This window comes from Macaca nemestrina, chromosome 14 (genome assembly GCF_043159975.1).
Source record: "Macaca nemestrina isolate mMacNem1 chromosome 14, mMacNem.hap1, whole genome shotgun sequence".
Classification (NCBI taxonomy): Eukaryota; Metazoa; Chordata; class Mammalia; order Primates; family Cercopithecidae; genus Macaca; species Macaca nemestrina.
Window position 1 is genome coordinate 72,525,777 of NC_092138.1, and position 27,855 is coordinate 72,553,631.

A 27,855-nucleotide genomic window follows, 5' to 3' on the forward strand; every position below is an offset into this window, starting at 1 on the left:
TTAAACACCACTTTTAGCTTTAAGAAATGTTATAAGACTAGAAAATTCATGGCCAATATTTACATATACAAGTATTTTCTTTGGATTATTTCAGTATACAAATATGATACTTTTGTTTTCATAAATGGATTGCAATCTGGAATTGGAAAATCTACATTCTAATTTTTGTTCTGCCACAGACTTGCATAGTCTTAGAAATGTCATGAACTTCATTTATTCACTGAACAAACTTTTCAAGTGACTACCTTGCATGCCAGGCTCTATTCTAGGTATATGAGATAATTATTATTTTTTCCTTTGTAATATATAGGGATATAATCAGCTTGTATTCAATGTCTCCTTCAGCTTTAAAACAATGAATCTAGGATAAAATATATCCTTTCTCTTCATAAGAATTAACGAGGCAGCTTGAATTTTCTCCGGAGAGCTGAATTGCAATCAGATATTTGAGAAAAGATGTGAAAGCAAGCAATAACTCCCTTAGAATTGCTAAAGGTCCTCTGATGATTGTGATGGAAAATGAGTCAAATGGCATTTGGAGCCTGAGGGAGAGGTTTAGAGAGGAAGGTGCACCCCAGGGCTCACTCTCACACAGAACAACAGCAAATTGCTACGAGTTGTCACAGCAACAAGAGCAGAGCGGCAGCTGCCCTGAAGCACTGAAAATACCTGATACAACGCAGTACCTGGAGAAGTAGAGCCAGACTGAGTGAAGCCACACACACACATGCACACACACAGACACACATACGTACACACACATACACACACACATACTCATGCACACACATATGAAGTCTGTAAAGTGGGCAAGCCAGGCCAGTGTGATTCTTCTCTTTGGATAATGCCTAGGGCTTCTAGAGGGGACCCCTTCTCAAGTGTGGTGGTCTCTCACTTGTCAGTAGCAACCACTTCTTCAGCTATACTATACTTTTCAGGACTGCAGTGACTGTCCTTCCAGGATGGACTGTCATTCAGGAATATGCCATGTAGTCAGAGAACGCTTTGATTCTCATCTGAGGGTGGGTCCAAGGCTCTCTTACTGACGAGAGGCCCTATTTATATACTTGGAGCTGTGACATTTCAGAAGGCACTGGAGCCACATTTTCATGAGTCTTAGGTAGTAATCAGTGCATGATCAAGGTCAGTGCCACAGATGTGCAGCTTATGAATCATGCATATTTAACCCCTGGGTGAACTATTTCATAGTTACTTCAAACTCAAACTAACAATAGGAGTATTATAGTAAGGGAGGATTTACATATATTTCAAATATCTGAGTCATTATCATTTAACCAGAGACCTGAAAGAGTCAAAAGAGATAGGCATAGCATTCGAAGGGAGATTATCTCAAGGAACATCAAGGGCAAATGTCATGCGGCAGGACCAGACTTGGATGGTCAAAGAGCAGAAAGACTGCCTTGTGGATAGTCAGTGAGCATGGAGGAGTGAAGTACAAGATGAGTGTGGGAGGATGGATGTGTCTGTTAGCAATGAGGATGGAGTAAAGTGGACACATTTATAATACATAGGAGGAATACTGATGGGTTATAGTTGCTGAGGAAAAGAGAAAAAATTGCTGGTACCTAGGTTATTGGCTTGACCAGCTGGATAGATGGCAGTAAAAGTTAATGAAATAAGGAAAAATAGAAAAAAAAAAACAGGTTAAGGAGGTGGAAACCAAGGTTTTCTTTTGGACTATTATCAGAAAATTTATCTGTGGAAGAGACTAAAGTCTCAAAATTGTTACACATATTAATAGGAAATTAAGAAATAACAAATACATGATTTCAATAATGTAGAAAGGTGATGACTTAGATAATAGAAAATATCCATATAATTGATTAATCATTAAAAAATTAGCCAGAATCCTGCCTCATGTCACATACAAATTAACTCCAGTTGAATTAACAACTTAATTAGTTTTGGGACGACTAGATATCTGTATGGAGAAAGAGAATCTTAATCCTTACCTCATACCATATACAATAATCAACTCAAAATGGATCAAAGACCTAAACATAATATCTAAAACTATTAAATATTTAGAAGAAAACATAACATAAAATCTTTTTGACATTGGGAATAGACAAAGGTTTCTTATACATGACGTAAAAGGCAAAAACAGAAAATTGATAAAATGCCTTCATGAGAATTAAAAGTCTTTAACAGTTGAAAAACAGTTAAGAAAATGAAAAGACTAGCTGCAAATTGCAAAAAAAAAAAAAAAAAAAAAAATTATTTGCAAAGCATACTTCCGACAGAGAACTTGCATCCAAAATATACAGAGCAGCAGTCCCTGACCTTTTCGGCACCAGGCATCAAGGACTGGTTTCATGGAAGACAGTTTTTCCATGGACTGAGGGTTGGGGAGATGGTTTTGGGATGATTCAAGTGAATTACAGTTATTGTGCATTTTATTTCTATCATTAAAAGTAACGGCAAAAACCGAAATTACTTTTGGACCAACCTAATATTACATTGTAATATATAATGAAATAATTATACAATTCACCATAATGTAGAATCAGTGGGAGCCCTGAGCTTGCTTTCCTACAACTAGAAGATCCCATCTGAGGGTGATGGGAGACAGTGACAGATCATCAGGCATTAGGTTTATGAGGAGCACACAATCTAGATCCCTTGCATGTGCAGTTCACAATAGGGTTCATGATCCTGTGAGACTCTAATGCTGCTACTGAGCTGACAGGAGATGAAGCTCAGACGTTAATGCTCGCTAACCCATTGCCGCTCACCTCCTGCTGCGTGGCCTGGTTTCTAAAGGGCCACAGACTGGTACCAATTCATGGCCTGGGGTTAGGGCACCGCAATTTAGAGTGTGTGCAACTTAATAAGAAAAACAACCACATTTTTAAAAAGGGAAATAAATATTTCACCTATGAATGGCAAATATAAGCACATGAAGAGATGCTTAAGATCACTAGCTATCATGTAAATTCAAATCAAAACCACAATGACAAAACACTGTACACCATTTAAGTGGCTAAAATTAAAAAGTATGATAATACCAAGTCCTGGAGAGAATATTGAGTAACTGGAAATTCTATAATTTCTGTTTGAAATGCAAAATGTCACAACCATTTTCAAAGACAGTATGACAGTGTTCTATAAAGTTAAACATACTCTTACCACACAACCTAGAAATCCCATTTCTAGATATTTACTCAAGAGAAATAAAAACTATAGGTTCATACAAAGACTTTTATTCCAATGTTCATAATATTATGCATAACAACCAAAAACTAGAAGCAACTGTAGTATTTATTAACTAATAGATGAATAATCAGATTGTAGGTTTTCCACACTATGGAATACTACTTGACAATAAAAATAAATTAAATGTTAAGATATTTGAAACTACAGATGCATCTCAAATATGTAAATTAAAGAAGACAAACACATAAGACTACACTTTCTATGAATCCATTAATATAACATTCTAGGAAAGGCAAAGCTAGAGTGAAAGACAGCAGCAGATCAGTAGTTGCCTGGGATCAAGGGTCAACAGAGGTCATCGACAGTGAAGTGGTAGAAGAAAACATTTTAGGATGATGGATTTGTTCAATATCTTGAGTTTTGTTGAGGTTATGTGACCATGTACCATACAAAATTCATCAAACTGTATGCTTAAAATGAGTGAATTATATTGTATGTAAATTATACCCTGACAAAGCTAAAAACTGAACAAAAACAAAACACTAAAAACAGGAGAAAATTTAGGGGACTCTGTAACCTCAGGAAGGGAGCAGCTTTCAAAACAAAAAAATAAAAGACAGGCATATTTGACTTCATAAAAGTTTTAAAAATATATCGCAGTATAAAGGTTTACAGGAAATAATAAGCTACAAAAGGATGCGTGTGGCTGGGTGCAGTGGTTCATGCCTGTAATCCCAGCACTTTGGGAGGCTGAGGTGGGCGGATCACTTGAGATCAGGAGTTTGAGACTAGCCTGGCCATCATGGTGAAACCCCATCTCTACTAAAAATACAAAAATTAGCTGGCCATGGTAGCACATACCTGTAGACCCAGCTACTTGAGAGGCTGAGGCAGGAGAATCACTTGAACCTGGGAGGCGGAGGTTGCAGTGAGCTGAGATTGTGCCAGTGCACTCAAGCCTGGGTGAGAGAGCGAGACTCTGTCTCAAAAAAAAAGTGCTTGTTGCAACACATATAAGTTGGCAAAGGATAAATATCCCTAATTAGTAATAAGGTCTTTTATATTGTTTTACATGGAAAAAAAATCTTTTTAAAAAATATAGAGTGTCCAAAGGCTAGGGAGAGAAGATAATGCCCAAATGGCCCATAAATATGGGGAAAAAACTCCCATCTTACTAGTCATGAGGAAAATGAATATTAAAGTACGAGATCATTTTTATTCATTAGACCAGTAAAAATTAAAAAGAGCAATTATAGCAGCATCAATGAGAACGCAGGAAAATGGACCATTTTATAACACTGCTGGTGGCAGTGTGAATTCCTAAAACCTCTGGGGAAATTCATCTGGAAATATTTGATAAAATTGGAATGTACATATCAGTCAATTCAGCAATCTCACTTTTGGGACTCTAGCTTCTAGAAATAAAAGCACCAATACATGAGAATATATTAACATGTACAATAATAGGTACGGAAAAATTGCTGGAAGGTGAAAAAAGAAAAACTAGAAACTATTTGAGTGATGAAATGGTTGAATAAATTGTGATACATATATACTATAAATTACCATATAGGTATGTAAAAATAAGTTACAGATTTATTAACTACAAGTGATCCCATGATGTATTTTGAATAAGAAAATCAAGTAGAATAATATGGTTTTATCTTTGTAAAGCCTACGCAACCAAAAAACCTACACAGATATGTCTATTATGTCTGAGCTCTGCCTGCTTTGTGAAAAGATATGAGCAGATTGTTAATGTTGCTAACCTCAGGGGATGGGGACAAGGGTGGGAAAGATGATTAACTTTTTATTTATACATCTTTGTATGTCATTATGTTTGCATTTGTATCAGTGAGTCGAATAGGGAAGTATTGCTTTTGAAAAATTATATTTCAAAAAGTAATAAAGAAAATTCTTAAATGCATAACATGTTCAATTTTAAGACACCACATATGTGAGATGACTACCAATTTGGATAAGAGTTTTGCAAAAAAATAAGGCAGCACCACCATACTTATACATTTTGATTGTAAGGTACATTTCTATTTCATAAATATTACAGAAATGAAAGCAAAGTTCAGCTTAGTGTGACAAGAGGTTTTCAGAAAAAAAAAAAATTAGTTCTATCTCCTTTACCCCACCTCTCTTTTCCTTCCTGAGAAGGTGGGTAGATCTCTTAACTACTTTGTGTTTTCTCACTTGGGGACACACACACACACACACACACACACACACACACACACACACAGCATCACCCCCAATCCTCAGCTTAATGACTTTTTGCATAGTTAAAACAATGTTAAATGTGATTGTGGGGAAGCAAATTTGGAGTTTCAGACACAGATATGTTTTTCTGGTGAAGAAAGGGAGTAGTGGGGCTGGGTGCGTGGCTCACGCCTGTGATCCCAGCATTTTGGGAGACCGAGGCTGGTGAATCACCTGAGGTCAGGAGTTTGAGACCAGCATGGCCAACATAGTGAAACTCTGTCTCTACTAAAAATACAAAAATTAGCCAGGCATGGTGGTAGGCGCCTGTAATCCCAGCTACTTGGGAGGCTGAAGCAGAAGAATCACTTGAACCCAGGAGGTGGAGGTTACAGTGGGCCAAGACCATGCCATTGCATTACTTCTAACCTGGGTGACAAGAGCAAAACTTGGTCTCTAAATAAATAAATAAATAAAAGAAAGGGAGTAATGGAGAGGGGAGAACAGTCAGGGAGGGTGGAGGAGGACTGGGAAAGACAGGAGGTTGAAGAGAACAAGATTTGGAAGTCAGTGGGAAAGAAAACAGTCTTGGTAAAAGATGTCTAATGAAGGTTACTTACATTGAGGCAAAAATGCTGTTTTGTCACATATTCCTCCACATCCCTGTCTTCTATGTAATCTCTAGTAAAGCTTAGGTAGCTCACTAATGATTTGGGAAGCAATCTGCTTTTTAGAAATGACTCTTGTGTAGGGTGAAATCTGAGGCTGGCCATGGGAGCCTGGGCACATCTAGGTTATAAGAGAATTCAGGAGACACTGGTCTTACTGCTCCCATATATATATATATATTTAATTGAGGTAATGGGACGTCTCAGAGAAATCCTGGATCCTTAGTCTACAAAGTCATACAAATTCAATGCCCAAATAATTATAACATGAAGAATTATATGCAGAATTTAAATAGTGGATTAAGGCAGGAAGTGGGAGGAAGAAATTACACTCAAATACAGTAATCAGTCTTGGCTCCCAAATTGAATTTCAAAGGCTAAAAATGTAATTGAGTAATTTAAGGAGTTTCTGTTTCCACTGATATCTCTCATTTAATGAGGCAATGACCATAGTTACTAAACAAAACCCATCTGAAGCTAGTTAGACCACATTTCCTAAGACTCCAGTAATAAACATTGGCCAAAATAATGATAAACTTGACTATTCCTGATTATGTTTTCAGTGATCTAAATTGGTAATTAAATTATTGCTTTCATTTTATTTTTCAAATAACATTTTTGTTGTTTATTCCTCTAATCATTAAAGCAATATACATCCATTGTAGAAGATAAGAAATTGCAAAATATGCCAGAATGCCAAAAAGAAGAAAAAATTTTGGGTCTGTTTTATTCATCTTTTTTTTTGTATGCATAAAAATATTCCATTTAAAGTTATAATGAAAAATATTAAGTGTAATCTTTTTTACTAAATAGAAATATATTCATTTTATAAATGCTTATTAAGTGCTTACTATGGTAACAGAAGAAAATTCAAGATCAGAAATATGTGTTCAGATGAGGAGAAACTTTGTCAATGCACATCACTCCAATCAAAGGGTAAAATTATTTATGCTTATTCATTCTCCATGTACCACTGAATAAAAATTATTGTATTTGTGGACAGCTAATTATTTTCATTTGCATTTGATATTTCCTTATAGTGGAGGTGAGGATAGGAAAGGAATGTATTATAAAATCCTTAATGTTTAGAGAAGCTATAACTTTCCATTTATTTTATTTTGTATATTTAGCCCTGCATTACTACCTTCTAAATTCAGTCTGGCGTTATTCACCAAAACCAAAAAAAATCTGGCAATTTTAAAATTTCATTTTTTAAGCTTGCAACATTTTAATATACTTAGTTGTGCAAATACATTTTCAGATTGGCAGATTGACATTGATTATAACGCAAATGCATGTGTGATCACCTCTCGATCAAGAAATAGAATGCAAGGGACATGCTAAGACATGCTCAGAACCTTTGCTTCCCATACTACCCAACTCCCCGCTCTATGTATAAACACTGTATCGACTTGTAAGGTCGTCTTTTTTTTTTTTTTTCTGTCTTTTCATGTGAGCATAGCACCTGTGTAACTCTTCTTCAATAAGGTAGCTGCTTCCAAATTTTATATTAATAGAATATATAAATATAGCAATTATTTTGCTTCCTATATATTTAGCTTAATATAGTTTTTATATTCTATATAAAATTATGTTCTCTATTAAGCTAAATATTGTATATTTGTAATATATAGCATATAGTATATAATTTTATATCGAATACAATTTTATATAGAATAGAAAATATAGTATATAATTTTATATAGAATATTTAGCTTAATGTAGAATATAGCAATTGTATTGATATATGCCAACTTATTTATCCATCCTTGTAAATGGACATGAATTGTTATCAGTTTTTGTCCAAAACAAACTATGTAGCTATGAACATTCTTATGAGCACATATCCTTGGCACATATGTACATTTCTCTGATACCTAGACTTGGAATTTCTGGGTCTAAAGAATGCACATCTTTCATCTTTTGGAATATGACACAAATGGTTTTCCAGAGTCATTATATTTGTTTATACTCCCACTAACAGTATATCTGATTTATGATCCAATGTTAGTAACATTTAGTTTTATCAGATGTTCTTATTTTTAGCCAGTCTGCATAATAGTATATAATTGTAATTTTATTTTGCATTTATCTGATTGCCAAGGGGTCTGATTACTTTTCATAGATTTATTTTTCTTTTTTTTTTTCTTCTTCTGTGCCTGCTCAAGTCTTTGATTCATTTTTCTAATGGATTGTCTGTACTTTCCTTATTGATTTTTGTAATTAATTTTTTTTATTGAGAGTATCGTAGATTCACATGCACTTGTAAGAAATAATACAGAATGATCCCATTTACACTTTAGTCCAGGGGTCCCCGATGTTTTGGCACCAGGGACTGGTTACATGGAAGACAGTTTTTTCATGGGGGTTGGCAGAAGGGGGTTAGTTTTGGGATGAAACTGTTGCACTTTAGATTATCAGGCATTAGAATCTCATAAAGAGCTTGTAACCTAGGCCCTTTGCATGCCCAGTTCACAATAGGGTTCCCGTTCCTGTGAAAATCTAATGCTGCTGCTAATCTGACAGGAGGTGGAGCTCAGTGGGTAATGCTGGCTCCTCTGCCACTCATCTACTGTGTGGCCTGGTCCCTAACAGGCCACAGACGAGTACCATTCGGCAGCTCCGGGCATTGGAAGACTGAGATTCCGATTTGGCTTTAGTGAATTTTCTTTAAGGCAAGGTCATTCAGGTATTCTTTGGAAATAATGTTTGAAAAAAAAAATCCCTCAAAATGAGATAAGGCTACATGACTAAAATAACCACTATTCTAAAATATGTTTTTTAAAAAACTTTCTCTCAAATATTTCAATTGATTTAACTATAGTTTTCAATCCATTGTCTTGCTTTGAACATAGATTTCCTGATTTTTATTTTTATTTTCTTCCTCAATTGCTATCTTATTTCTTTAGAATACCTATGAGTAAAACAGTAGTAATAGTACACATTTATTCCCAAAATTATCTAGTTCTTAAGTTCTGCATGAATGGCAGAAGTATTATGTTTCCATTGATTTTATTTTTTAGCTCACCAAGATATCTCCAACTTGTTTTTCAGTTTCTGGAATAAGCACAATGCCTGGCATTCCGTTAAGGTTCGTTGATAAAGTGAATACAATTTTCAGATTTTGTGCATATTGTTTAACTAGAAGCCGGAGTTGCAAAAACAAAGTGTGTATTAGCACAAGGGCTGCTTCTTGTTATTGATGGGTTAACATTCATCTGCAGATCTCTAAAACCAATGATTGGAAATTGAAATGGAACATAAACAACCCAAAATCCTCTAAAGCAAACATAAATACTCGCTTTTAAAACTTCAGGAGAACAAAAGTAATTATTAGCGTCCTGATTTAAAAGTCTAATTTCCCTTTTATCATATCTATGCACTTACACGTAAATACACCATTCGAAACAGGGTCCTCAAAGTTACTTTGGGAAGTTAGTTAGGGAATTGGAGAAAAAATTCCTTTAGTGCATTCTAATGAGCTAACAGCTGTGACACATAGATTATTGACTGCCAGAGCTTGAAGGTACCCTAGAAATCATCTTCTTAATCCCTTTAATCGTAAAGATGAGAAAAAAGATTGAGGAAAAGTTGTTGACTTACCCAAAGATACTCTGCTTAGTAGTGGCAGGATCAAGTTCAGATCCCAGATGGATTAAGCCATGTTGGGATTAGTCTATTTGACACAAATTATGAAATGTTAATCTAAAAAATAGTTTGCCTTCTAACTCAGCCAATTAGTGTTGGTCACCCACCCTGCATCAGGCAATGCACTGAGCACTGCGTGCAGACGTCAATAATGCACTGTTTATGAAGATGTGAATAAGACAAGGTCTCACTCGCTGTGAAACTTGGCAGTTTCTGGGGATTTAGACAAGTACAAGATGCATTACCATAGACTGTGTTAAGCGCTACAAAAGAGACATGCACAAAATGCTGAGAAATCACTCTGGAGGGACTCACAAAGGGTTTATTGTAATGCATTTGTCATGTTTCTCCAAGTCACTGAACATATCTTTCAAGAAAGCTGTGGTGAGAAGGGATATGTCACATGACCTGCTCTGAACTTGACAGAAATGACCTGATTCTCTAAGGTATTTGTAGTTCCATTGTGGTATATAGACCTATGAGTTAGTGATTCCTTTTGGTTTTATTGTTTGAAAACCACTGAAATAATAGTCTTCTAAAAATAAGCCTTGGTGTGGATCCAGAGATGCACAACTATTCGGATGTTTGACAGAAGAAAAATTACAGAAAAAAGTACATTTTGTCTTTATAGGATGGGAAGAAGAGGATTCTCATATACATCTGGGAGTTGTTTTTCAGTTTACCTCCCCTATCGGTAATGTCTCATACCTTTAACCTGTCCGTGACATTTTTGCCAGGGCACAGCTCACGTAAGAGAACTGTGGCCCTACTTTGTTAGCCTCCTTTCCCTGTCTCCTCTTTCTCTCCACTAAAAATGCAAACAAATAGAATCAGGCATACTCCTTTTCAATTTTCTTTATCCATCACATTGCAAGACATTCACTCTTGCGCTTTCACTTTTCTTCCTTTGATTTCCCAAATGTAGCTGTGTTTAGAGCCTCACATCACATGCCTTCAGCCCACCTCTCATACCAGTGCCAACAGTTCCTAGCACCCTGACAGCATACAGTCTCAGTCTTCTGCTTCATCTCTCTTCATAGCCAAGGAAGCTTGCACGTTCCTATGCAGGCAGTCATAAAGTGCAGGGAAGTCCATGCCTCCAGGCAAATCCTTAACTAATGGGAGAATTTAATACCTCAGCTTCTTAGTTTTGTTGAGAAGATTCCAAGAGGCATTCCACTACCACTTCAGATTTATTGAGCACTCATTGCCCATAGGAATAAGCAGTTCAATAATGGTCCTACCATTGCCTTCTTTTTAACTACCGATAACTCTTGCTCACTCATTCCTGGTGATCTGTGTCATCACCTCCCAAATTAACTAACTATGCCCACATCCTTATTTCAGCTTTGTTGTTAAGGGCTCAAGATGCTTCAAAATTCTAAACTTCTTTTTCCCTAAATATCATCTATACTCTTGTTCAATATGTGATCATGATTGTGTTGATAATAGGATGATCTTTGTTCTGGGACTAAGCCATTAAAATGTGCTGTATATAAAACCATTTAAAATAGTTTCATGTCCATCATTTGTTAACCTGTACATTAAAAATAGCAGCACTAAATCATTCAGTGATGTAAATGGAACAAGCTGGTAGGGCATGTTGACCAAGAAAATTGTGTAAACTGAGCTAGAACACCGATTTCTGCACTAAATTTTGCTTTTCTAAGATGTAACCGAAGGCAGCCCCCTCTATTTGTTACTTGCAGAGTCCAATGACAATAGCAAGCTATGGTAGAAAGAAAGTGACTTTATTGACCAAAACTAGTAGTGCAGAAATGGCCAGATTCCCATCCAAAGTAACCACTTTGAATTTCTGGGGAGATGGTAAGGGTGTGAACTTGAAAAGGGGAACTTGATCTAAGTTGCATGCAGCAATTGTGCTGAGTACAAGGTCTGTGTCTCCTTTCGGTGCCTGTTGGGTCTCAGTCCGTCTGGAACACAGGCTGGTATCATCTCAACAATGACTAGGTTGTAACTAGCCACTTTGAGGTAATTTCTGGAATTTTGCAGCTGGATCTCAAGACTTGTTCTGTCTGCCTCAAGATTAGCCCCTGGAACTTCTAAGGAAGTGCATGCTTAGCTACTAGCATACAGTTAGATAAATGTAAACGTTGGATATGATGGGAAATGGAGGGACATGGAGTCTATTTTAAGTTTAAGGGAAAAAAGCTTCTGCAGTTGGCTTCAAAGTTTTTTCTTGTGACTAGGGAGCAAAAAGAAAAAAAAGGTTTAGAAATGAATTTTGAAGTCAAGCTGCTTGGTTACAAAAGGCCTATGCTAGAGAGAGCATGTGCCATGTTTGCAGCAGGTCTACTTGTATTACTGCTCAGTTTTTGCTTCCATGTATTTGTTAAGGAACTATCAGTTTTAGGTGAAAACTTTATTATTATTTTCCCCCTAATTGTAAAGGTAATACACGTCCATTGTAGAAAATATAGGATAGCCAAAGAAAATCACAAAGAAGAAAGTTATACCTATATATAATTCCATATCCCAGAATTAACCACTATGATATTTTACTAAATGCCTTTTTCAGTTTTAAGAATATATATGGAGAAAAATAGCAAATGTGGGGAAAAGGTGAGAGAAGGAACAGGCTTTATTTCTAGTTTTCTGCCCTACTTTTTCTCATCTTCGGCATTTTATGTCATTAAGAAAGCATGGTTTACTAAGAACCTTTTAAAAGCCCAAAATTTATTCTTAATATTCAATTGTCTAATTTTCTGTTATTACAATAACACTGGGACAAATTTATTTTGTATATTAATATTAAAAGCTATGGTATATCCCCTATATAGAGCCCTGGAAATAGGATAAATGGTTAAAAATCATGTGTATATGTCTTGGTCTCAATGCTTATTATCAGATTGTTGTATATGTTTTATAATTTACATTTCCTTGCAGGACCCCCTACATGGGTGTGTGATGCACAGTTGCATAGGGACCTGTGCTTAGAGGGTTCCATGCTTAGTTTAATGCTTCTTGTTCTTGCTATTCTGAAATTCTTAATTATTTTTGAAAAAGAGACCCCTCATATTAATTTTGCACTGGACCCCATAAATGATTTAGCTGGCCCTGATTCCATGAGAAAACCAGAAGAATAAAATAACATCATGTTAAGAGTATTTCGTAATGGGAGATATGGAAAGATACGTGAAAGCAATGATTCAAATGGAAATCTCCTTTTTTCTAGTATCTTTTCTTTTATTCCCTATTTCTCATTGGATATTGTATATATAAATCTAGGCAATATTTTCTGGTTTCATATTCCATAGGGAAGGTGAAACTGTTTTGGCTAAGGAGATTTATTCAATAGCTGAAGTGGGTATGACTCTGACCACATAAAATTCAGCCATTTCTTGCCTTGGCTGCTTTTGCCTTTATATGGGACTATGTCACTAGTTCAACTGGTTGAGTGTCACAGGTTGTTCCTGGGCTAACAGTTAATTCAGTTTTGTTGGATGGGAAATAATACCCATACCCATATGTACCACTTTGTCTTGAAAAGTAATATTGAGAATGGCAAATTTAGAACAAAAAAGGTCGGGTGTGGGGGGGTAATAAGACAGCAATATGGCCAAAACATCATTATAATAAGAACAAATTGAGAAATAGTTATATAACTATATTCATCTGTATCCATATTTATGTCTTTTTTGTTATTATTTTAATGTACTAATAATTTTAGAGTAGTTTTCATAAGCTTTGTTCATCTTTAAGCCTATTTGTCTGTTTTATCGGAAACACTTGAAGCTGTTTTCCTAATTTTACTGTAGCTAGTAAAGCCTGCTCTGATTATTGGCAATGTTTTTGAATTTTAATAATTTATGTGAAGGGCAAATTGGTCACATTTTAATCTAGCACTTCAGTTGAATTGATTATTGGTTCTCTTCAATCATTTCATATTTTTTTTCACCACTCCATGCCCTACACAAAACAAGCTACATAGCAGTCCTTTTTTGGTTGGTATTTTATAATTAGTATTTATCAGGATTTTACACTGCAAGTTCTAGAACCTAAATTATAATCCTCAACTGAAAGCAGGTAACGTAATGGCTAATGGAAAGACTTGAACTTGTCCCTTGTGTCTTATATGTTCATATATTGTAAGGGTTACTGTGTGTTCACGCAAGGACAACCCCACTAAGGAAGGGATGCTGGCAGATAAAACATCATGCCTACTTTACTGAGCAATCCAAGGACAGTGCTGTTCTTTTCTGGGAATCTGCACCAGTGTTATATTTGCTTTTGACTGTCGGTCCAAGTCTTAACAGCACAAAGATATCAAATAGTGATGCTATCCTGTCTTGGAGTAACAACAATTGTTTCATGTAAAAACTGCTTAAATATAAAGTAAATATAAAATAAAAAATAACTTAAAATATGTCTCAATGTTTAAAGTTGGCCTTGGCATTTGTAAATGAATTTAAAATTCATAAAATTGAATGAACTTAGAAAATGGCCAATATTTACTGATTTGACAAAATTACTTCAGAGCACGTAAAGTTTAAAGATATTACTGTTTTCTGAGAAAACGTCAACTAACTTATTTAAGGATAATTGACACAGAAAATCAACAAATTCATTTAAAAACTTAAAATCAAATAACGAAAACAATTATGACTAAAATATATTCAATATTGTTTAGAAATGTAAAGCAAGTAGAAACCTCCTAAAATTATAAAAATGGGGAAAATGTTTAAAATTAGAGAAGCTATTGCACAACTGTCTCATGTTACTTTAAAAGTGTAGTTATATAAAAACCAGTGATGGGGAAAATTTATTTTTAACCAACTCAACATTTTGACCAATTTTGTTTTAACTACTCCATTTGCAGTCATTGAACAGAAGCACAAAGCTTAAAATTGGAGAATGATAGTGATAATGTACATTAAAAATTTCCGGAGTAACAAAAACCTTCATCTGCATTAGTTTTTCTCTACCACGTTTTGATGATATAATACAATTCTTCTCTACTTACTACAAACTTTCTTTTTATTCACCCTGTATATGGTTATTGTAATTATGGTTCTCTTTGTCTCTGTATTTCTTCTTAGAAATTTCATGTACGTATAATTCCAGGTTATTTGTGTTGAGATACATATATATATGGACTATAATCCAAATACAGTCTTTTCTTGGGTAAAGAAGTTGAGCATAGTCTATATCATTCTATCTTGGTATAGTGTATTTCTCTCTGTACCCTCCAACTTCATTATAGTCTTCAGATAAAAATTTTTAAAGAGTGTGTCAAAATAAAGTTGACTCCTACATAATTTCAAAGACTGACATAGATTTTTCAAATTTCTTAAGCTCATATTATTTTAAAAACACCCAAATTGTAATCCAAAACTAAAAGTGGGTAATGTAATGGCTAATAGAAAGATTTATGCTTGGCCCTGAAATTGATTTCAGGACCCCTGCAGATACCAAAATCTGAAGTTGTTAGATGATAACCACTGTATTCTAGCTAAACAACAAACAAACAAAAAATTGAAAAAGAAAAAAAGAAATCAGAAAAAAACCAACCCATCTTTACTTAGAGAACCCATTACAACAAAGTAGGAGCTTAGACTTATACCCTTGTGCAGTATAATGAAGTGCCCCGATATACCCTGCCTGGGTGATGTCAGAGAAGACCAAAGAGCGAGTTGAGACTTTCATCCCATTCAGTTGGTAATGAGCTCCCCAAGCCTTGTGATACCAGTGGAGACTGCAGGGTGAGCCTGGGCTTCCATCCCTGCCTGGCAGTTATGAAGGCCCCCCTCTTACACCCTGTTAAGATGATGTCAGAGGAGGCTTGATGGACAGTCATGGCTTTCACCATTGCCAGCTGTAATGAAGCCACCCTTGTCATACTGTCATTGGAGATCACCTGAGGGGCTAGAACTCCCACCGCTGCCCGCTATAATGAGAAGGAGTGTCAACAGAAGGTGAGTGAGTGGGGAACCTGAATTTCTACCTCCACCCAGCAGTAACAGGTCTGAGTCCATATGCCACTTCCTCCTCTACCTGAGTTCCCCTACCAGCCAAAACAAAACAAAACAACAACAAAAATCTAGCTGAAACAGAAAGTTTAAATAATACCTAGAGTCTTATAACATAAAATAAAAATGTTCAGGTTTCAATCAAAAGCCACTCATCAAATTCTCAAAATGAATTGAAAAAGACAATCAGTAGAAGCCAATGCTGGGATGACATCTGTAATGATTTTTAAAGCAGCCATGCTAAAAAGATAAAAATGCTTTGGTGAGCAATTTTAAATGCACTTGAAAACAAATAAAAAATAAAAAGCCTCAGCAAAGGCTCAGACAAGAAATAAAAGATATAATGAAGAACCAAATAAAATTTTAGAACTGAAAAATGCAGATAACTGAAATGTAAAGCTCAGTGGGCTCAACAGAAGAATGAAGGGACAGAGGAAAGAATCATCAAACTGGGAGTCAGAACAGTAGAAGTTAATCTGAACAATAGAGAGGAAAAAGAATAAAAAGTTTACAGAGCATTCGATCTGTGGAACTATAACAAAAAACTAACATTCGTGTCATCAAAGTTGCAAAAGAAGGGAAGAAAGACGATAGGGCTGAAAAAGTATTCAAAGAAATAATGACTGAAATATCCTCAAATTTGGCAATACACATAAACCTACAGAATCAAGAAGTGGGGCAAATGACACAGGATGAATCTAAGGAAATCCTTGCTAAGACACATAATAATTACACTTCTGAAAACTAAAGACAAAGAAAAAAATTTTGATGTCTAAAGACTTATATCTCTATGAAGATTAAATTTTGGGAGATTAGTTTATAATCTTAGGCAAGATACGAAGGAAAGGGCATAGGATTCAAGAAGTCATAATAGGAGGAATGTTTCATTGGTTGGTTAAAATATTGGTTGTACCAGAGACTGCCAGCAAACCACCAGCAACCACGGGAGATGCATGGATCAGATTCTTCCTTGCTGCCCCAGAAGGAACCAATCCCATCATAACCTTGATCTTGATCTCAGACTTCTGGCTGCCAGAACTGAAACAATAAATTTCTGCTCTTTAAGTCACAAAAATAAAAATAAAATATAAAATAAAAGGACTCTGCCCTTTTTATGAGTTTCAGACATGTGGATCATTTGCCTTCAGAGAACCACTGAAACCACAGGGCAGGGCAAAAGGTAGCTGAACTTATTGCATTAGCAGACTGCTTGTACCCTGATTAACCAGTCCTTTCAAAGGTGGCTCAACTGTACATATAAAAAATGGTATATGTAAAACATAAATGTTCTTTGGAGATAATAGACAATGATTTGATATACTCACATATCTCTTTTTCATAGAAAGACTGACCTCTTACGTTGTTAATCTCTCTTGGTATCAATAGTTTCACTAGATTGTTAGTGTTTGAAAGACAATAGTGTCCAGTTTCTTAGAGGAGAAGGGAATGTGTGGATCATAGTAATACTCAATTAATGTTTGCAGAAAGCATACACGCAGGATAAAAACTGCAATATATGAATGACTATCTGTGTAAATGGATAGGCATTTGTCCAAGAAACAAAACAAAGCCCTTGTAAAAATAAAGCCTTTTTTGTGCTTAAAAAACTTGAGAAATGGTAGCTATATTTTTGTAGTTTTGCTTTTCTAGACATTTTTGCTTTTCTAGCAATTCCTGGCATTCTGTATAACCAGTAAATATACATTCATTCAAATAGATTAGAGAAACTATAGAAGCACGTAAAAGTGAAAGAGGCATTTTATAATTTGGCAAGCAGTGAATATTAGCAGTTTTAAGTTTTAAAACAGAAAAGACACTAGTGCATGATTACATAGACATTAGCATAACTATCATATCTAAAGCATGTGACCTAACTTTAACTGCAGTATTTGTCAATTTTATTTTTTATTAAATTATATAATTATAATGAAATTATAAATTCATAAATTATAACAAATGATAAATTTTTATTAGTTTTTACTAGTTAATGACAGATAGAGTGATTTCAAAAGAGTTTAAAAATTCTTTAAAACTTTTAGTGTCAGAACCTAGAATTACCAATTTGAATTAATATAATTTAAAAACTTGTTTTTAATGCATCAGTGTATGTTATTGTATGTGTGTGTGCATGCATACATTTTAACAGCATTACAGAAGTATAATTCATGAACCATACAATTCACTCATTTAAAGTGCACAATTCAACAGTTTTTAGTATATTCCCAGAGTTGTGCAATCACCACCACCTTCTAGTTCCAATGTATTTTCATCACCCCAAAAATAAACTTCATGCCCATTAGTGATCTCTCTTCATTCCTCCTTTCCCCCAGCTCTTGGTAACCACTAATCTACTTTCTGTCTCAATGGATTTGCCTATTCTGGATATTACATACAAAAGGGATCATGTAATAAGTGGTCTTCTGTGACTGATTTTTTTCAACATAACATAATATTTTAAAGGTTCATCCAAGTTGCAGCTTATTTCAGAACTTTATTTTGAACTAAGCCTATTGGAGCAATGTATTTTATAATGACTAAGTAAATTGAAGGATAAGGATAAAATTTTCAAGAAATTATCACTGTCAGCTGGAATTACCATGCTATTATGATTTTGTAGATAAAATTGTGATCCATGCACACAAGTACTTAATCTATTTGCCAAAATAGTTTGTTTGCTACTTATATTGCTTAAATCATTTTAAGTATCTATTTTAAGTATACTATATCTACCTGTAGCAAATATCTATGTCTATTTCTCCATTATCTATATCCAACTGTGACTCCTAACACTGCACTTGGAAAATAATGTTGCTTCAAAAATAAGAAATGAGTGAACGAATGTATACAAAAATGGAGTCAACTCTAAAGTTGTCCAGTGTCAGTTTCTACTAGATTATACATTAGACAGAGATGTAAGCCAAAGAGTTTCTTGGAATATGTACTCAATGATAAACTATATTAATGAGTTAAAAACATAATCAGCAACATTAGGGAAATAAAGTTTTAATTAAATAGTTTATAGACCAAAGGTGGCTAAAATCATGTATGGCCAGTGAACAAAATTGATAGAACTTGCCAATCAAAGAGGAGTCAAAACAGATGAGAATATATGTAAAATTACCTAAACACACCAGCAACTATACTAATGTCTACTTTTAAGAATGACCTGCGAGAAAATCAATTTGTCTTGATGAATACTGTGGGAAGAACTAGAATTTTCACAGCCAGGCTCCTGTACCTGGATGGCCATTACATTTTTCCATTTTCACACTCTAAGGGAATGGAGAAGGGAAAGCCAACTGTGTGAAATAACGGAACCACTGGGAGGTCAGTGAAATACAATTCAGACAAAGCGAACAGCCTTCCAAATAGTTCCAAGCATCTTCTTAAGCAGACATCTGCTATAACAATGATGCTTTCAAAGGTGAATAAAGGCTGATGTATGTTTTTAAGAAATCAGAAGTCACTAAAAAATGAAAGTCTTGACAGACAGCCCTGCTAGTTTCAAATATTCTGCAATTTTACCCAGATGTATTTTTGGTTTTCTAAGCAGTACTTGTACTGAAATGTCAGATGGGCCAGAGAATATTTCATGTTAGCTTTGTGGATGATTCGGCTGCCTTTTGTTATTTACTTGGAGAGCAAAAGCTGAGAGCTGCAGTTAAGCTTAAAGGCAACATTAATTTGCATGTAGAGTCAGTGATCTTTGTCAAAAGTGCTTTTCAAATCCAATTTACCAACAAAAGTATCAAGAAACAGTGAAGGAATATTACTTCGCATAACTACCTCCTTGGCAGAATGGTTATTAGTTGAGAACTATTAAAATGTAATTCTTTAAGATAACCTGTATTTTAATGTCTACTTTCAGATTAGTTATTAATACTTCAGAATTATCCAAATTTAGAGAATATAAATCCATAAGTTTAACATTATTTTTTAAAGTAGTAAATATGAATGGATTCAAAATATTTAAAATATTAAATTCTTTATTATAATAGTTATCCCTTGAACAAATCAGGTTTGAACTGTGCAGGTGCACTCTTTCTTCTTTTTTCTTCCTTTTTCTTTCTTTCTTTCTTTTTTTTTTTTTTGATACAGGATCTTGCTCTGTCACCCAGGCTGGAATGCAGTGGCATGATCTCAGCTCACTACAACCTCCACCTCCCAGGTTTAAGTGTTTTTCTTGTCTCAGCCAAGTAGCTGGGATTACAGGGGGACACCATCACACCTGGGCCAAGCTCTCTTATATGCAGATTTTCTTCTGCCTCTGCTCAGAGCCCTGAGACAGAAGGACCAACCTCTTCTCTTCCTCTTCCTCCTCAGTCTTCTCAATATAAATACGAGGAGGAGGATGACCTTTATGATGATTCACTTCAGCTTAATAAGTAGTAAATGTATTTTCTCTTCCTTTTGATTTTCTGAATATTTTCTTTTTTTCTTTTTTTCTGGCTTCATAAAGGTGTGGAATAAAGAATGGAATATAAAATATAATAAGAATAGAGTATAAAATACAATAATATACAAAATATGTGTTAACTATTTATGCTATTAGTGTAAGGCTTCCAGTCAACAGTAGTTGACTTAGTAGTTAAGTACGAAAACTTAGTAGTTAAGTTTTTGGAGAGTCAAGCCACATGCGAATTTTCAACTGCACGAAGATCTGCATCCCTGATTTGCAAATTGTCACCTATATTTTAATTTGTAAATGGCTAATTTTAAACATAAGGATTCAAATGTAAAGTGAAAATTGTAACTAGATAAACTGCATCTATATACCTTCCTGAAAACTTAAGATATAATCACTATAAAAGACAAGAAGGTATTAATAAATTTATATTGATTCTATTATATCATAATTATCTCATAATTTATATCTCACAATCTATATCTCATTAGGAATATCTGAATGTGAACACTAATGAATATTTCATAATTCATACCTCATAATGTCACAATATCAATATTTTATAATTTCATCAAGGAATTATATATTTTTAATTAATCCTAAATAAAATGTTAATTTTGTAGTTTCTGTATAATTCAATTCATAAAATTACCGGTCACCTCCTGTGTGCCTAGGTACTTCTAAATGTGGTGCTCAAAATGACTAAGACATGGTACCTGTGCTTAATAAGTTCCTAGTCTAGCATGGAAGACAGACACAGTAATAAATTATTCTACTGTATGGTAACTGCAACGTAAAGTTGTACAAGAAACAAGATATTTCCCAGAAAATAGAATAATTAGTAATGCAGGGATGTTGCCCGGGGAAATTTTTCTGGAAGAAGCTATATCTGAACTGAGGCTTAAAATGGTCACAGTCGGTTGCCAGCCGGGTAAAGAGGGAAGGATAGAAGATATTCCAAGCAATGGCTCTTCCATGTTCACAGGCAAGAAATATGAAATATTACAATATGATCTGGGATCCAGGGAATTACAGCCACTGCTATCTGAACTGTATCATTGTAAATAAAAAAGAAAATCTTCTTTTCTATTTTGACTACAGTCATTAATTTGACATGTTTCAAAACAGTCTGGGCTAGAATGCCACTAGAATTATATCTTATAAAAATACATAGATTTTCTTTAATGGATTTTTTTACATATGGATAAATATATTTTTTACTGTAGTTCCAAACAAGACTGTAGGAGTGTAGCTACATTATTTTAAACCTGTAGTTTAATAAGCAACAAACGCAGAAGTAGACTAATGGGATTATGTCAAACTAAGAAGCTTTTGAACAACAAAGAAAACAACAGAGTGAAGAGACAACCTACAGAACAGGAGAAAATATTTGCAAACTGTGTATTTGGTGAGGGGTTAATACCCAAAGTATGTAAGAAACTCAACTCAATAGCAAGACAAATAACTTGATTAAAATATGGGCAAAGCACACGAATAGACATTCCTCAAAAGAAGACATACAGATGGTCCCCAAGTATACAAAAATATTCACATCACTAATCATCAGAGAAATGCAAATCAAAACCATCATAAGCTATCACCACCTGCCAGTTATAATGGCTTTTATCAAAAAGATGAAAGATCACAAGTGTTGGTGAAGATGTGGAGAAAAGGGAAATATTCTCACCACAGAAACGATAACTATGTGTGGTAATGCATATGTTAATTAGCTAGATTTAGCCATTCTACAATGTATCTATACTTCAATACACCACATTGTACACAGTAAATACATAGAATTTTACCTGTCACTGTAAAAAATAAACCTGTATCTTTGAATGCAAGATACATTACACCTTTTAAATCCTCGTTTTAACACTTAACAGCTTCATGACCATGGGTAAGTCATTAACCTCTAGGCATCTGTGAACTAAATACAACAGTCACGGTTTTGACCTGTCCATATTCCTTCTAAGGGAAACTATCTGCTCACAGCGCCTGTGACATTTAGGTGGACTTTTTAAAAAAAAATTCTACTATATGACATTTCAATTTCATTCATCTATCACCTCCCCTTCTCTTCATGAAAGACTCCAATTATTCCTGTGAAATATGGATGGTAAGGACAGTACATACCTGCGTAATTTACCTTAGACATAACAATTGCACAGCCTTTTCTCAAATAGAATTAAGACATTTCTTTTGATTTTTCATGTCAAAAATTGGTGTAATGATTCTTAGAGGAATCCTGTAATTGAAGACTACGGACTTTGGAGGCTTCAGAGATGAAAATTAAACTATAGCCTCATTACTATCTACCGTTGTGGTGTGGACAAGTTACTTCACTTCTGCGCCCCGCTTTTTGATTCTGTAAAATGAACAATAGTACTGACTTTTAATTTTGCTCCCATATATTGAATATTTGCTATGCGCATATCACTTTGCTAAGAATTTCATTATCATGATCTATTTCAGTACTCAAAACAGCATTTTGACGTATTTTCAATGCCATTTGCTAAGGAGGAAACTGAGACTCAGAGAAGCTAAGTAATTTGACTGTCACTTGGCTAGTGAATGAATATGAACCCAAGTGAAGCTGATTCTAAATCTTGATTCCTAACCACTATACTCTACTGCCTCCATATTTTTCAAGATTGTGGTGAAGAGTGAAAGAAATAATGTATATAATGAACTATGATCTTCCTGGCAAAGCATCAGTACCTGACAAATGTTATAATAGTTCCCTTTTCCTACTTCATTCTTTACTGCTTTTTTATTTAAGGGACCTAAAGAGTGGAAATGTATTCATAAGCAATGTATTTCACTATTAAAAATCGTATAACAGCAAGAGATTTTAATGGACCATGGAACTCATTTATATGAGATTTTAAAAAGATGATTTCCCTTTTGGTCTTTAAAAATTGAATTTAAAGAAAGTCTTTAAAGATTTCAAAAATTAATTTTCTTTCTGCCAAATTTTTGATGAGCTGCTAGACTGAGTTTCTGGAACATATCAGTGACTTTACTATTCTCTCAGAGGACTTGACTGCTGCTTGGAGACACCCACAGACATTGGTAAGGCTAAGTTTTGTGGCTGCTGCCAGATTCTCAGGGGGAAAAAAAGAGCATTGCTACGTGAGATGCATTTAGTATAAAATAGTTATGATAGAAGAAGAAAAGAATGTGTTGCTTTACTGACAGTTCGACTTTTCAGATTTTCAGCTTCTGTAGTAACTAAAAAGAAATGAAATATTAAAGCCCAGCAACCTATGTGAATTAGCCATCTTTATATTCCTTTTAGATAAAAATAGCACTATGTCCATGTAATAAAACATGGTTAGCCCTTATTGCGGTGTGGGGGATTGCTGTATTTCTCATTTGACTCAGATGTGCAGTCACATATTAAATAAAGGAGCCACCATATTTTTTGGTTACTTGTGAGCATGCAGTATAATATGAGTTATAACAGAGAATGACTTCTTCTCTTTGTTCTACCAGGGTTCATCAAGTCCATGGTTTAGCTGTAACTAAGATCAAAGTTTGGACATAAAAATATATTTAAATATGCCACCAAAGCAGTTTTTCTTAAATAACATATTAGAAATCTCAGTAGCACAGGGAAACTTGTAAGGTGACTTTGGACAATGGTTTTGTGTAGTTTTGCCCATGCCTGGTAGTGAAATATGGGTGGATAAATTGGCTAAGCTAGACTTACACCCTTTATACACCTCTTGCTGCCAAAGCCTTAGCCAATGAGAGCAAATATTACATAGCAAGGCCGACTGAAGCTGCAGAGACTTACATTTTTGTTCCACGTAAGTAACACCTACAAGTTAAATTAAATGTAATCATATCATCCTGTTTAACATCTGTATAGGAAATAGAAGACAGGGGCAATTCTTATGGTGTGTGCAGTTTGAATTATTTGAAAACGTAGCTTCTCTAAAGAAAGCCAGGCAATCCGGTTTTCTCCAAGAAGACTTTGGTGTCTGTCCAGTAGCCTGCAGGGATGTGTTAGTATTAGCTTTGGACTTTGGGTAGTGTGCAACTTAATATAATGGTTTGGCTAATGCTGTGGTAATTAAAATATATTGCTGAGAAATTGATATTTTCTTAAGAATGGTAGAGGACTAAGATATGCAACATTTATTGTTTTTTAACTATGTGCTAGGCACTGGACTAAGCGCCAACCTAGAATTTGGATTATTTCTCTGTGAGAAACACTATTGTGTAAGGTAGCATAAAATAGTTTTCTTTGTGCATCTCATTTAATGCTTGCTAAAAACCCAAAGAGGTAAGTATTATTTCAACTTAACAGGTGAGCTTAATGATTTAAAGTATACATTCGTGGTCACATGGGTAATCATAGTTGATGCAGGCTTCTAGTTCTGGGGCTAGTTTCTAAAATAACTAGACTTTCTGATTAAGAGTAGCCTCAGAATTTCGCAAGAACAGAAGTGTCTACATATTTCTCAAAATAGATTCTTGGATTTAAGCTTAGTACTTCTCATACTACAGGGCATTATCATGTCTTACTAAATACTAGTGTTGTCTATTTTTGTCACCCATTCCTCTCCAAGGGAGAAACATTTCTTAATATATCTACTCAGAGTTTGTCATTCATCAGACTACAATGAATCATTGGTAAGATTATGCTTGTCTTGCAAGCATAGAGACCCATGCTCCCTTCTCTTTTTAAAACTCTTAGTTTTAGACACTGAGGCCAAGATAGTCAATTTTGTTGCCACTTCTGCTTGAATTCCACGTAGGAGAATTGATCAACCAAGTTAGGGATACTATTAAAGTTTGGTTGCTGCTTCTATGTAGTAATTCCTGAGAATGTGCTTCATAATTTATGTAGGAAGGGAGGTGGTGTTAAAAGGTGAGGATAGGAACTGGGAGTGGTGGCTCGCACCTGTAATCCCAGCACGTTAGGAGGATGAGGAGTGCAGATCACTTGAGGTAGGGAGTTCGAGACAAACCTGTCCAACATGGAGAAACCCCATTTCTACTAAAAATACAAAATTAGCCAGGCGTGGTGGTGCATGCCTGTAATTCCAGCTGCTTGGGAGGCTGAGGCAGGAGAATTGCTTGAACACAGGAGGCAGAGGTTGCATTGAGCCAAGATCATGCCATTGCACTCCAGCCTGGACAACAAGAGCAAAACTCCTTCTCAAAAAAATAAAAATAAAAATAAAAATAAAAACAAAAAGGTGAGGATAGGAAGAGTAAGAGGCTCTGATGAGACCCTGAGACCAGAGCTTGTGTTCTAAATCGAATTTAGTGCAGCTGGATTATTAATTACTTGCATAAGTGTTAGGGGTTAATAAATGGTAGCTTGCTTTAAATTCTCTTTGGTTCCTTGTGTAAGGGTTCCTTAGAAATTCTGTGTGGAAATAGGAGTGGTTTGGTTTAGCATTGAATTAGAATATCTAGGAGTTCATGGAAGTGATGTCTTCCAAATGCTGTGACAACCTTTTGCACAATGATACTGACTTTTTGTTTGGTACTTGAAACATATTCTTAAAATTTGTCATTTAGCCTTTTAAATTTTCTTGAGAGTAACTTCTACTATAGAGTAATTTTATTTATAATGGTAGTCAAATATGGTAGTCTTATTCTATATTATTTGATTTTGGTAATATGTTAAGGAAGGACTTTCCCATTGTAAAACTTAAAATTATACTTCTTTTTATTTTTAGTCTTTTTTTCCCCTTTAAAAAGCATTTAAATCATTGATCCACATGAAATTTCCTTTTGTGTGGTATATGGTGGGAACTTAATAATTATTAAGGTCTCCTCGACCCAAATATTTAGGCATTTGCTCCAACATTATTGATTACTTTTACTAGTTTTGAAATTCTAATGGTAATAAATCCACTATTTGCCCTTTACATGCTTATCTACAACCCTAATACACTCCAGTATGATTTGTGTGATTTAAAATCTTATTACTTTGTAGAAAAATGTACAAAATGTGAATATCCTCTTTTGAAGCCATCATAATACTAATGTTTGATGAATAATTGAGCATATTTATCTTTTCCCTATGATTCTTAAATGTGAATGCCTTTTACGGTCACACTGACCATTGCAGCCTTTTTAATTAGAGATATTCTAAGAGATGAAATAAGGAGCGTCCCTGTGAACTCAGGGAAGCAGTACCCCAACGCTGCCTTCACAGAACACAGAAAAGCTGAAGTCACAGTTTTTTGCAAAAAAAAAAAAAAAAAAAAAAAAAAATGACCTCTGTCTTATCGAGTTTTAATAATAGAAAAATGTCATTGATTCAAGGAATGTCAATGCTGACTAGAACCATGATTATACCTCTAAATCAACCTGGCATTTGATATATGAGCAAACTGAGGCCTGGTGAGGCAAAAATGCAGAGATATGCCTAAAATACTAATAAACATAGTGGTATCAGCAATTATTTTAATATGCCCAATATTGTGGGTTCCATATTAGACATCACTTAAATTCTTTAACCACAATATTATTTTTATTTTTTTTAATTGAGAAAACTGAAGTTCAGAAGACTCAAGTAACTTACTCATACACATATAAGCTGGGATCTACACTCAGATTGGTCCAATCCAAAGTTAGAGCTAATTTTTCAGTTTGCTAATTTCCCTCGGTTTTTCTTTTTACATCTATGCTCAGTGACAAAGGATAGCCAGCTAAATATGATAATTGAAGAAATGCCTTCTACTAAGAATATCTATATTCAGTGACTGCCAATCCTGTCAATTAAGCTTTGTATTTCTGCAATGCTGCAGGAAACTCATAGAGAAGGGTTATTTCCTGAGTGACTATTTCTGTTGAACAAAGATGGAGTTATGGATGAAAGATTTCTGCAATTATTTTGAAGGCATTTTTACACAAACTTTTATACTTACCTATAATTAGGACTGTCTTGACGACTTTACCATATACTTTAAGTTAGTAAACCGTGTCAGGATATGTTCGTTTTCTGCAAGGTAGACATCATCCTTTATAATTTAATAAAATAGAAATATTTTATAGTAAGAACTTCATTTAAAGTAACAGTTTGAAATGTGCTGGGTATAGCTTCTGGGCTCGCTTAATTTATAGATAGCCTATTTCAGTTTTCTAGCTTGCACCCTCATGGTTCAGCTAAATTAAATAGCTTTAAAATTGAAAAGAAGGAAGGGGGCCTGTTTACCAGGGAAAAATGGGAAAAAGTAGAAATAGCCCCAGTTGCTTCCACCCTAATTTGACCCTTCATATCCCAAAGGCATATGATGTGGTTGGAGAAGGAGGTGATGTTAACTGTCTTTGTCGAACTTACGCTGCTTCTGGGTCCCCATATTAGGTTGCTTGGTTTGATTTTATTAAGGCAGTGGAGGGGCATTAAGTTGCATCTCGAATCATCATCTGGACAAGAAAACTGTACGCTGTGGCCACTCTCCTTTCGTTGATCTTGTTTATTCTCCTGCTAGATGCTCTCCATCCAAGTGGGGCTAGAATTTCACTGCTCTCTTCCCCAAGGTTATTATATCAGAAACAGCAAGTGAGGTGGAGCGGCTTGATGTTATGTCTCAACCTATGGATTTAATATTTGGAAATTTTATAAATTAAAAACATGCCTTTGGCCAGCTTACAATAACTAGTAAAAAGTTATTACTACTACATTATTAGTAATACTACAAATACATTAATCAGGTAAAAATATACACATAATTATTATTCAAGTCCTGTACAAAATCTGTTTGTATTTCTATTTTTTAAAGAAAAC

At 34.8% G+C, this 27,855-nt stretch overlaps 2 long non-coding RNA genes across 2 annotated transcripts in view; one reads left to right on the plus strand and one right to left on the minus strand.

Moving 5' to 3' along the window:
• The window catches only part of LOC105480995 (uncharacterized), a 575,131-nt gene that overhangs the window by 171,855 nt on the left and 375,421 nt on the right, over positions 1-27,855 (plus strand). The gene's annotated exons all lie outside the window — the stretch shown is intronic.
• On the minus strand, positions 19,992-27,543 carry LOC105480994 (uncharacterized). Its single transcript, XR_011613079.1, has 3 exons — positions 27,409-27,543; positions 26,996-27,088; positions 19,992-20,128 (listed from the first exon to the last, which is right to left on the minus strand). It is a non-coding gene; the product is annotated as an uncharacterized lncRNA (long non-coding RNA).